Genomic DNA, 12,731 nt, shown 5'->3' on the forward strand with positions numbered 1-12,731 from the left:
GACAACGATCTGATTAGTGAGTTCAGTCTACCAGGCTACAAATTATTTGTAAGGGACAGAGACAGTCAAGGAGGAGGAAGTGCACTGTATATAGAATCTTACATAAACTCCATTGAAATTCAGACTAGAACATCTGCTGCTGTTGAACACTTGTTTATACAGATTAGTACAGAATATTACAAATTTTACTTAAACATCCTATATAGGCACCCTAGTCAGCCAGCAGTTTTTGACTCTGTCATGTACGAGAGTTTACAAGTGATACTGGATAATGACTTAATCATTCTTGGTGGATTTTAATCTTCCAGAAATCAACTAACAAACTAACTCAGGTGTAGAGAGTGAATCTGCTAGACTTATCAACTTTATCGAAGATAATATTCCTACCAAACCGTCACTGACCCAGTAAGGGGAACTAATACTCTTGATTTAGTTCTGGCATCCCAGGAGTTTTTGTTATACCCATATTGGAGAACATCTAGGCACTTGTGACCATAACATGGTTAGCTTTGACATAAATATCAAAACTAACTCCCTTAGAACTAGTATTGATATTATCCCTAACTTTAAGAGGGCAGACTTTTGTGGGCTACACAATGCATTAAAGAGTCTTACCCTTGTTGGTTCATGCCCAGAGGAATTATGGGACAGTTTAAAGCATCATTTTATGAACCATCAAGTCACATTCATTCCCATGCATGACAGAAACAATAAAAGCAACAGCAAGCCTAAATAATACTATCAAGAGCTATATAGCACAGAAATATACCCTGTAAGCTTAAGAAATTGGACAGTGACCCAAATATTGCAACACAGTATAACAGTCAGAAGACAAGTTAAAGTCCTTAAAAGAAATGCTTGGAAAGAATAATAAGTGAGTATTGCAAGAAATAGTGGAAGGTGGGCAGATTAGAAAGGTTAGTGAGTGGTGGGATGAAGAAATAAGATTGTTAGTGAAAGGGAAGAGAGAGGCATTTGGACGATTTTTGCTGGGAAATAATGCATATGACTGGGAGATGTATAAAAGAAAGAGGCAAGAGGTCAAGAGAAAGGCACAAGAGATGAAAAAGAGGGCAAATGAGAGTTGGGGTATGAGAGGATCATCAACTTTTAGGGAGAATAAAAAGATGTTATGGAAGGATGTAAATGAAGTGCGTAAGACAAGGGAACAAATGGGAACATCAGTGAATGGGGCTAATGGGGAGGTGATAACAAGTAGTGGTGATGTGAGAAGGAGATGGAGTGAGTATTTTGAAGGTTTGTTGAATTTGTTTGATGATAGAGTGGCAGATGTAGGGTGTTTTGGTAGAGGTGGTGTGCAAAGTGAGAGGGTTATGGAGAATGATTTGGTAAACAGAGAAGAGGTAGTAAAAGCTTTGCGGGACATGAAAGCCAGCAAGGCAGCGAGTTTGCATGGTTTTGCAGTGGAATTTATTAAAAAAGGGGGTGGTTGTATTGTTGACTGGTTGGTAAGGTTATTTAATGTATGTATGACTCATGATGAGGTGCCTGAGGATTGGTGGAATGCTTGCATAGTGCCATTGTACATAGGCAAAGTGGATAAAAATCAGTGCTCAAATTACAGAGATATAAGTTTGTTGAGTATTCCTGGTAAATTATATGGGAGGGTATTGATTGAGAGGGTGAAGGCATGTACAGAGCATCAGATTGGGGAAAAGCAGTGTGGTTTCAGAAGTGGTAGAGGATGTGTGGATCAGGTGTTTACTTTGAAGAATGTATGTGAGAAATACTTAGAGAAGCAAATGGATTTGTATGTAGCATTTATGGATTTCGGGAAGGCATATGATAGAGTTGATAGAGATGCTCTGTGGAAGGTATTAAGAATATATGGTGTGGGAGGCAATTTGTTAGAAGTAGTGAAAAGTTTTTATCGAGAATGTAAGGCATGTGTACATATAGGAAGAGAGGAAAGTGATTGCTTCTCAGTGAATGTTGGTTTGCGGCAGGGGTGCGTGATGTCTCCAAGGTTGTTTGATTTGTTTATGGATGAGGTTGCTAGGGAGGTGAATGCAAGAGTTTTGGAAAGAGGGGCAAGTATGCAGTCTGTTGTGGATGATAGAGCTTGGGAAGTGGGTCAGTTGTTGTTCGCTGATGATACAGCGCTGATTGCTGATTCATGTGAGAAACTGCAGAAGCTGGAGACTGAGTTTGGTAAAGTGTCTGAAAGAAGAAAGCTGAGGGTAAATATGTATAAGAGCAAGGTTATTAGGTACAGTAGGGTTGAGGGGCAAGTCAATTGGGAGGTAAGTTTGAATGGAGAAAAACTGGAGTAAGTGAAGTGTTCTAGATATCTGGGAGTGGATTTGGCAGCGGATGGAACCATGGAAGCAGAGGTGAATCACAGGATGGGGGAGAGGGCAAAAGTTCTGGGAGCGTTGAAGAATGTGTGGAAGTTGAGAACGTTATCTTGGAAAGCAAAAATGGGTATGTTTGAAGGAATAGGGGTTCCAACAATGATATAGGGTTGCAAGGCGTGGGCTATGGATAGAGTTGTGCGGAGGAGGGTGGATGTGCTGGAAATGAGATGTTTGAGGACAATATGTGGTGTAAGGTGGTTTGATCGAGTAAGTAATGTAAGGGTAAGAGAGATGTGTGGAAATAAAAAGAGCGTGGTTGAGAGAGCAGAAGAGGGTGTTTTGAAATGGTTTGGGCACATGGAGAGAATGAGTGAGGAAAGATTAACCAAGAGGATATATGTGTCGGAGGTGGAGGGAACGAGGAGAAGTGGGAGACCAAATTGGAGGTGGAAAGATGGAGTGAAAAAGATTTTGAGTGATCGGAGCCTGAACATGCAGGAGGGTGAAAGGCGGGCAAGGAATAGAGTGAATTGGATCGATGTGGTATATTGGGGTTGACAGGCTGTCAGTGGATTGAATCAGGGCATGTGAAGCGTCTGGGGTAAACCATGGAAAGTTGTGTGGGGCCTGGATGTGGAAAGGGAGCTGTGGTTTCGGGCATTATTGCGTGACAGCTGGAGACTGAGTGTGAACGAATGGGGCCTTTGATGTCTTTTCCTAGTGCTACCTCGCACACATGAGGGGGGAGGGGGATGGTATATTTCATGTGTGGCGGGATGGCGATGGGAATGAATAAATGCAGACTGTATGAATTATGTACATGTGTATATATATGTATATGTCTGTGTGTGTGTATATGTATACGTTGAGATGTATAGGTATGTATATTTGCGTGTGTGGATGTGTATGTATATACATGTGTATGTGGGTGGGTTGGGCCATTTCTTTCGTCTGTTTCCTTGCGCTACCTCGCAAACGCGGGAGACAGCGACAAAGTATAAAAAAAAAAAAAAAAAAAAAAAATATATATTTATTTATTTATTTATTTATTTAGTATTTATTTTATTTATTTATTTAATTATTTATTTATTATTCTCCCCTATCCTTGGAGATAGGGGAGAAAGAATACTTCCCACGCATTCCTCACGTATCGTAGAAGGCGACTAAAGGGGACGGGAGCGGGGGGCTAGAAACCCTCCCTTCCTTGTATTTTAACTTTCTAAAAGGGGAAACAGAAGTAATATGTATATGCGGGGGGGGTTCATTTCATATGTGGTGGTGTGGCGACAGGAATGAATATGGGCAGACAGTATGAATTATGTACGTGTATATATGTATATGTCTGTGTGTGTATATATATATATATTTATACGTTGAGATGTATAGGTATGTATATGTGCGTGTGTGGACTTGCATATATATACATGTGTATGTGGGTGGGTTGGGTCATTCTTTTGTCTGTTTCCTTGCGCTACCTCGCTAATGTGGGAGACCGACAAAGTATAATGAATAAATGAATAAATATATATTATTTATTTATTATACTTAACCGCCATCTCCCTCGCTAGCGAGATTGCATATGGAAATATATATATATACTTTAGCATGAACCAGTTACTCATTTTATCAACCATCCTCTAGGGGTGGATGAACAGCTATGTTAACTGTGGACCAAATGCCATAACCAGGATTCAAACTTATATGCTTGACCCTGGGCAGCCAGTGAATGGGTATTAGCGAGGTAGTGCAAGGAAACAGATGAAAGAATGGCCCAACCCACCCACATATACACGTATACACTCTATATATACTCTAGCCTGAACCAGGTATGCATTTTATCAACCAACCTCTTGGGGTGGATGAATAGCTATTTTGACTGTGGACCAACTGTCATAACCAGGATTCAAACCTATGTGCTTGACCCTGGGCGGCCAGTGAATGGGTCACGGTCAGGAATACTAATTGCTGCATCATGGGAGTCCATATGATTGTCTGTTTTTTTTGTTTTTTTTTTTCAGGGGGGGTGTTGCACTTAAGTAAGGACATTCTTGAATTGGAATCAATGCAGCAAAGAGCAACTAAATTGATTCCTTCCTTTCATAACGGACCATTAGAGGAGAGCCTGCAGTAATTAACTTTTCTTCTGAAGCAAGAGGCACCTCCAGGGCAAATTGATAGAACATTTCAAAATACCTAAAGAATTCAACAACATTGATATTGAACATTTCATTATAATAGCACCAGCATTACCAATGAGAGGAAAGTGATAAAAACTTAAAGGCCACGAAGTTAATCTAGACTATACGAAATACTTTTTTTACAGGGACATTATGTGTGGAATAAGCTCACAAAATTTTGGTCAGAGCAGTTTCCTTAATATCTACAAAAGTAGGATTGATTTTCACTTGTCACTTTCCATTATTGAATAATGCAGTGGTATATCATACTACCTTCTCAACCAGTGATCTCTCCATGGCCGAGCTGCAGGAACATACTAACATTGATTAACCCATGTCACCTGCTTTGAGAGAGTATATAAGGATTATTGTATCGTTCTTCAACATCAGGAATAATATAGGCATGGTAAGTGGAGAGACTGGAGCTCAAGCTTATCCTTACTATTGTCTTTATAACAAAAGTAAAGGGATGCATGTTGTCGGTGATGGATGCATGACATAATCATGTTGATTCTTCCTTATGACTTTCCTATAAAAGTTTCCTTCAGGTTTATTAGTCCTGCAATGTATTTTTCCATCCGTTTTCTTGCTGCTGTGTGTCAGAGTGAGTGGAGGATGGGGAAAGAGCCTTTTCTTTGCAATCCTTTTCTTCTACTGCTTACAAGGGGTCTGTCTCTCTCTCTCTCTCAGGCCAGACCACCTGGCTTGGACCTTGGGTTTGTGTGGTCTCAGTATCTATGCAACTCTCTCTCTCTTTCTCTCTCTCTCTCTCTCTGCTGTCCTTTTCTTTTACTGCTTATACGCCAGTCAGCCCCTTAAAGCTAGACCTCGAGTCTGTGTATCAGTGTAACTCTCACTCTGTCTCTCTCACTGTAATGTCAAGGCTATACCACCTCGCTTGGACCTTGGGTCTTTGTGGTTTGTGTATCTATGTAACTCTTTCTCTCTCCCTCCCAAGATATTGCAAGAGCTATACGGCACAGAAATAAACTCTGTAAGCTTAAGAAATCAGACAGTGACCCAAATATTGCAACGTAATATAATACAATCAGAAGGCAAGTAAAAGGCCGTATCGAAGAAGTCAAGAGAGAATATGAAGTGAGTATTGCAAGAGATAGTAATTTAGATCCTAAAAGATTTTACAGATATATCAGCAATTTTTCCCCTTTCCCTCATGCATTTTTTCTATTTCCTGTGGGGTGGGGTTGCATCAGGAATGGGTGAAGGCGAGCAAGAATGAATGTTTACATGCGTATATATGTATATGTACAGATAGTCCCAACTTATGATGGTTTGAATTACTATTTTTCGACTTTACAATGGTGCGATATCGATACGAGTTCAGTAGAAAACATACTTGGAATTTTGAATATTGATATTTTCTCAGGCTCACGATATGCTGCGCAGCAGTAGCAAGCTGCAGTGTCCAGTCAGCTAAGCGATCACGAGTAAACAACCATATTAAATGTTACTTCAATTTACAATATGTTTGACTTACATTGAATTTACCAGAACGTAAACCCATCATAAGTTGGGGACAGGCTGTATATGCATGTATGTGTAGGTCAAGGTGTGTATATGTATATATATGTGGAGTGGATGTCTTTCTTCGTTTGTTTCCTGACACTACCTTGCTAACGCAGGAAATGGCGATCAGGTATGAAAAAATAATAAGAAACATAAGGGGTGGAATAGGACCCTTAGTAAATGAGGATGGGGAATCCATTGTGAGTAATAAGAGCATAGCAACAACCCTGAAAGATTTTTTAGCTTTTTTTTTTATGCTAGAAAGCAATAACATGAATTTTGAGACAGTGATGAATAGCACTCACATGGTACAAGAATTTACCATCACAGTTAGAGAGGTACTTCCCCAGATAGATAAGTTGAAGACTGATGAAGACCCAGGTCATGATTATTTCTATCCACAAGTGGTTAAAGATGTCAAGATACATAATTGCCGGACCATTAACCCATATTTTCAGTTGATCTCTTAAGGATAGAATACTCCCACATGACTAGAGACTGGCAGTCATCTTTCTTGTATACAAAAAGGGAAGCCATGAATTGCCTGGCAACTGCTGTTCTAGTACCTCACATCAGTTGAATGTAAACTTCAGGAGTCGATAATTAGAGATAGTATCATAGCCTATTTGGAACACAGTCAAACCAGTAATACATAGCATGGTTTTAGAGGGCACAGGTCATGCCTTGCAAACCTCCTTGAATTTTGTCATAAATTATTTAGTACCATTTTAGTACCCACAAGACAAAAGCAGTAGATATGATATTTCTGGATTGTGAAAGCATTCAATATAGTTCCCCATGTTGAATTGAGATGCAGAGTCAGGGCCTTGGAGATTACTGGTTGCATAGGAAATTGGATAGAAGCCTGGTTATGTGATAGGAAGCAGAGAGTCATAATGAATGAGGAATCATCACCTTGGTCACTCTTTACTAGCGGAGTCCCCGAGGGACCCGTACTTAGGCCTACACTTTTCATCATTTATATAAATGATATTCACGTAGGGCTAAATGACCTAGTGTCCAAATTTGCAAATGACATAGATATTGGCAATGCAATATTAACTGAAGAAGATAGACTAAGATTAAAAGAGGATCTAGATAAAATTGCTGAATCGTCTAGTAAATGGTAAATGCCATTAAACATCAATAAGTGTCAGTTGTACAAGTTGGAAAGCTAAACAAAAATTTGATTATGAAGTGATGGGCCATAAGATAAAGAACACCCCGACTGTGAGAGATTTAGGGGTCAGTGCCTCTAATAACTTCAGTTTTTCCCAGCTTTAGAGTAAAGCTGCCAAGAATGCAAATAGGATTTTAGGATTCATTAACAGAAACTTTTTGTACCAAAGCAAGGATGTGATATTGCCACTGTACCTAAGTCTAGTCAGACCACACTTCGAACATGCAGTGCAGTTTTGGGCCTCCCACTTAAGCAAGGATATTCTTAAATTGGAAGCAGCTCAGTAAAGAACAACAAAATTTATTCCTTCCTTGTATGAATAGACCACATGAGTGACTGCGAGAATTAAACTTGTTCTCCCAAAGCAAGAGGTGCCTTAGGGCAAATGATATTTTATAGTACTTGAAGGATTCAACAACATCATTATAGAATATTTCTTTGTAGTGGCACCATCATTACCAACAAAAAGAAATGGATTAAAACTTAGATATCACCAAGTTGATATGGACTGTATGAAATGTTTGTTTTCCAGTGACATTATTGATACATGGAATAAGCTTCCAGAAAATGTTGTTCAGAGGAACACACTTGATATCTTCAACATTAGGCTTGATTGTCACTGGTCACTCTCAGTTATTGAATAATTCATTTGATCAGTCATCATAACACACTAGTATATCATATTACCTTCTCATACTAACATTGATTAACCCATGTCACCTGCTTTGAGAGAGTAAATGAGAATTATTGTATCATTCTTCAACATCAGGAATGATATAGGCATGGTAAGTGGGGAGGCTGGAGCTCAAGTTTATCCTTACTATTGTCCTTATAACAAAAGTGAAGGGATGCATGTCGTTGGTGATGGATGCATGATATATTCATGTTCATTCTTCCTTATGACTTCCCAATAAAAATTTCCTTCAGGTTTATTAATCCTGCAGTGTATTTTTTGTTTTTCATCTGGCATGTGCCGGAGGGAGTGAAGGATGGAGAGAGAGAGAGAGAGAGAGAGAGCCTCCCACTTCTCTCTCTCTCTCTCTCTCTCTCTCTCTCTCTCTCTCTCTCTCTTTTATATATATATATATATATATATATATATATATATATATATATATATATATATATATATATATTTTTTTTTTTTTTGTCGCTGTCTCCCGCATTTGTGAGGTAGCGCAAGGAAACAGACGAAAGAAATGGCCCAACCCACCCCCATACACATGTATATACATACGTCCACACACGCAAATATACATACCTACACAGCTTTCCATGGTTTACCCCAGATGCTTCACATGCCCTGATTCAATCCACTGACAGCACGTCAACCCCGGTATACCACATCGATCCAATTCACTCTATTCCTTGCCCTCCTTTCACCCTCCTGCATGTTCAGGCCCCAATCACACAAAATCTTTTTCACTCCATCCCTCCACCTCCAACCTGGTCTCCCACTTCTCCTCGTTCCCTCCACCTCCGACACATATATCCTCTTGGTCAATCTTTCCTCACTCATTCTCTCCATGTGCCCAAACCATTTCAAAACACCCTCTTCTGCTCTCTCAACCACGCTCTTTTTATTTCCACACATCTCTCTTACCCTTACGTTACTTACTCGATCAAACCACCTCACACCACACATTGTCCTCAAACATCTCATTTCCAGCACATCCACCCTCCTGCGCACAACTCTATCCATAGCCCACGCCTCGCAACCATACACCATTGTTGGAACCACTATTCCTTCAAACATACCCATTTTTGCTTTCCGAGATAATGTTCTCGACTTCCACACATTCTTCAAGGCTCCCAGAATTTTCGCCCCCTCCCCCACCCTATGATCTACTTCTGCTTCCATGGTTCCATCCGCTGCCAGATCCACTCCCAGATATCTAAAACACTTTACTTCCTCCAGTTTTTCTCCATTCAAACTTACCTCCCAATTGACTTGACCCTCAACCCTAATGTACCTAATAACCTTGCTCTTATTCACATTTACTCTTAACTTTCTTCTTTCACACACTTTACCAAACTCAGTCACCAGCTTCTGCAGCTTCTCACATGAATCAGCCACCAGCGCTGTATCATGAGCGAACAACAACTGACTCACTTCCCAAGCTCTCTCATCCAGAACAGACTTCATACTTGCCCCTCTTTCCAAAACTCTTGCATTCACCTCCCTAACAACCCCATCCATAAACAAATTAAACAACCATGGAGACATCACACACCCCTGCCGCAAAGCTACATTCACTGAGAACCAATCACTTTCCTCTCTTCTTACACGTACACATACCTTACATCCTCGATAAAAACTTTTCACTGCTTCTAACAACTTGCCTCCCACACCATATATTCTTAAAACCTTCCACAGAGCATCTCTATCAACTCTATCATATGCCTTCTCCAGATCCATAAATGCTACATACAAATCCATTTGTTTTTCTAAGTATTTCTCACATACATTCTTCAAAGCAAACACCTGATCCACATATCCTCTACCACTTCTGAAACCACACTGCTCTTCCCCAATCCAATGCTCTGTACATGCCTTCACCCTATATATATTTATTTATTTATTTATTTATTTTGCTTTGTCGCTGTCTCCTGCGTTAGCGAGGTAGCACAAGGAAACAGATGAAAGAATGGCCCAACCCACCCCCATACACATGTATATACATACACGTCCACACACGCAAATATACATACCCATACATCTCAGTGTACACATATATATATACACACAGACATATACATATATACACATGTACATAATTCATGCTGTCTGCCCTTATTTATTCCCATCGCCACCTCGCCACACATGGAATAACAACCCCCTCCCCCCTCATGTGTGCGAGGTAGCGCTAGGAAAAGACAACAAAGGCCACATTCGTTCACACTCAGTCTCTAACTGTCATGTAATAATGCACCAAAACCACAGCTCCCTTTCCACATCCAGGTCCCACACAACTTTCCATGGTTTACCCCAGACGCTTCACATGCCCTGGTTCAATCCATTGACAGCACGTCGACCCCGGTGTACCACATCGTTCCAATTCACTCTATTCCTTGCATGCCTTTCACCCTCCCGAATGTTCAGGCCCCGATCACTCAAAATCTTTTTCACTCCACCTTTCCACCTCCAATTTGGTCTCCCACTTCTCCTTGTTCCCTCCAACTCTGACACATATATCCTCTTTGTCAATCTTTCCTCACTCGTTCTCTCCATGTGACCAAACCATTTCAAAAAACCCTCTTCTGCTCTCTCAACCACCCTCTTTTTATTTCCACACATATCTCTTACCCTTACAGAAATAAGAGTTTTGGAAAGAGGGGCAAGTATGCAGTCTGTTGTGCATGAGAGAGCTTGGGAAGTGAGTCAGTTGTTGTTCGCTGATGATACAGCACGGGTGGCTGATTCATATGAGAAACTGCAGAAGCTGGCGACTGAGTTGGGTAAAGTGTGTGAAAGAAGAAAGTTAAGAGTAAATGAGAATAAGAGCAAGGTTATTAGGTACAGTAGGGTTGAGGGTCAAGTCAATTGGGAGGTAAGTTTGAATGGAGAAAAACTGGAGGAAGTAAAGTGTTTTAGATATCTGGGAGTGGATCTGGCAGCAGATGGAACCATGGAAGTGGAAGTGAATCTTAGGGTGGGGGAGGAGGTGAAAATTCTGGGAGCCTTGAAGAATGTTTGGAAGTCGAGAACATTATCTCGGAAAGCAAAAATGGGTATGTTTGAAGGAATAGTGGTTCCAACAATGTTGTATGGTTGCGAGGCGTGGGCTACGGATAGAGTTGTGCGCAGGAGGGTGGATGTGCTGGAAATGAGATGTTTGAGGACAATATGTGGTGTGAGATGGTTTGATCAAGTAAGTAATGTAAGGATAAGAGAGATGTGTGGAAATAAAAAGAGCGTGGTTGAGAGAGCAGAAGAGGGTGTTTTGAAATGGTTTGGGCACATGGAGAGAATGAGTGAGGAAAGATTGACAAAGAGGATATATGTGTCTGAGGTTGAGGGAACGAGGAGAAGTGGGAGACCAAATTGGAGGTGGAAAGATGGAATGAAAAAGATTTTGAGTGATCGGGGCCTGAACATGCAGGAGGGTGAAAGGCGGGCAAGGAATAGAGTGAATTGGATCGATGTGGTATACCGGGGTTGACGTGCTGTCAGTGGATTGAATCAGGGCATGTGAGCGTCTGGGGTAAACCATGGAAAGTTGTGTGGGGCCTGGATGTGGAAAGGGAGCTGTGGTTTTGGGCATTATTGCATGACAGCTAGAGACTGAGTGTGAACGAATGGGGCCTTTGTTGTCTTTTCCTAGCGCTACCTCGCATACATGAGAGGGGAGGGGGATGGTATTCCATGTGTGGCGAGGTGGCGATGGGAATGAATAAAGGCAGACAGTGTGAATTGTGTGCATGGGTATATATGTGTGTGTCTGTGTGTGTATATATATGTGTACATTGAGATGTATAGGTATGCATATTTGCGTGTGTGGACGTGTATGTATATACATGTGTATGGGGGTGGGTTGGGCCATTTCTTTTGTTTGTTTCCTTGCGCTACCTCGCAAACGCGGGAGACAGCGACAAAGCAAAATGAATAAATATAAAATATATATATATATATATATATATATATATATATATATATATATAATGTCATGTTGAGGCCAGACCATCTTGCTGGGACCTTGGGTCGTGTGGTGTGTGTATCTTTGCAACTCACTCACTCTGCCTCTCTCAGAGAGTCAGTAAAGTATTTGCTTATAAGCACCTATGATATGTAGATTGTGGAATAGGTAAACATTACTATAAAACTAGAGAAATGTATGAAATGAGATGCTTGAAGGCAATTATGGTGTGTTTTGATGGAGTAAGTAATGAAAGGGTAAGATGTATGTGGTGATGAAAAGAGTGTGGTTAGGAGGGCAGAAGTGGTTGTGCTGAAATGGTTTGGACATGGAGAAAGTGAGCAAGGAAAATTTGACACAGAGGATATATGTGTCAGAAGTGGAGGGAACAAAGAGAAGGGGGTGACCAGATTAGAGAAGAAAGGATAGAGTGAACATTTTTTTGAGTGATTGGGGCCTGAACATGCAGGAGGGTGAAATGTGTGCATGCGATAGATTGAAGTGGAACACTGTGGTAGACTGGGGTCAACATGCTGTCAGTGGACTGACCTAGGGCATGTGAAGCAGCTCATGTAAATCATGGAAAGGTCTGTGGGGCTGGGTTGTGGATGGGAGCTATGGTTTCTGTTTTTGTATAATTATACCATTATACAATCATTGAAGGTTGATATGCTGTTTCAGCAAATCTTATTATTGCTACTGTTTACATGCTATGTTGTTTATGTTGTTTATGTGTCCAATAAATAATTTTCTTCCAAGTGACTAGTTGTGTCAGTTCAGCCTTTACAGACACCACTGTTAGAGCTCATCTTCACAGAAACTTACTTAAATGTTCACCCATGTAATCTTCTTGAATTGAACCCTTTCTTTTCACCCGATATCAGAGCTCATC

General features: G+C 40.7%; 1 protein-coding gene across 5 annotated transcripts in view; it reads left to right on the forward strand.

Annotated features, from left to right (window-relative positions):
* The window catches only part of LOC139746040 (uncharacterized), a 304,925-nt gene that overhangs the window by 194,867 nt on the left and 97,327 nt on the right, over positions 1-12,731 (forward strand). The gene's annotated exons all lie outside the window — the stretch shown is intronic.

The sequence above is a fragment of the Panulirus ornatus genome, chromosome 63, assembly GCF_036320965.1.
Source record: "Panulirus ornatus isolate Po-2019 chromosome 63, ASM3632096v1, whole genome shotgun sequence".
Taxonomy (NCBI): Eukaryota; Metazoa; Arthropoda; class Malacostraca; order Decapoda; family Palinuridae; genus Panulirus; species Panulirus ornatus.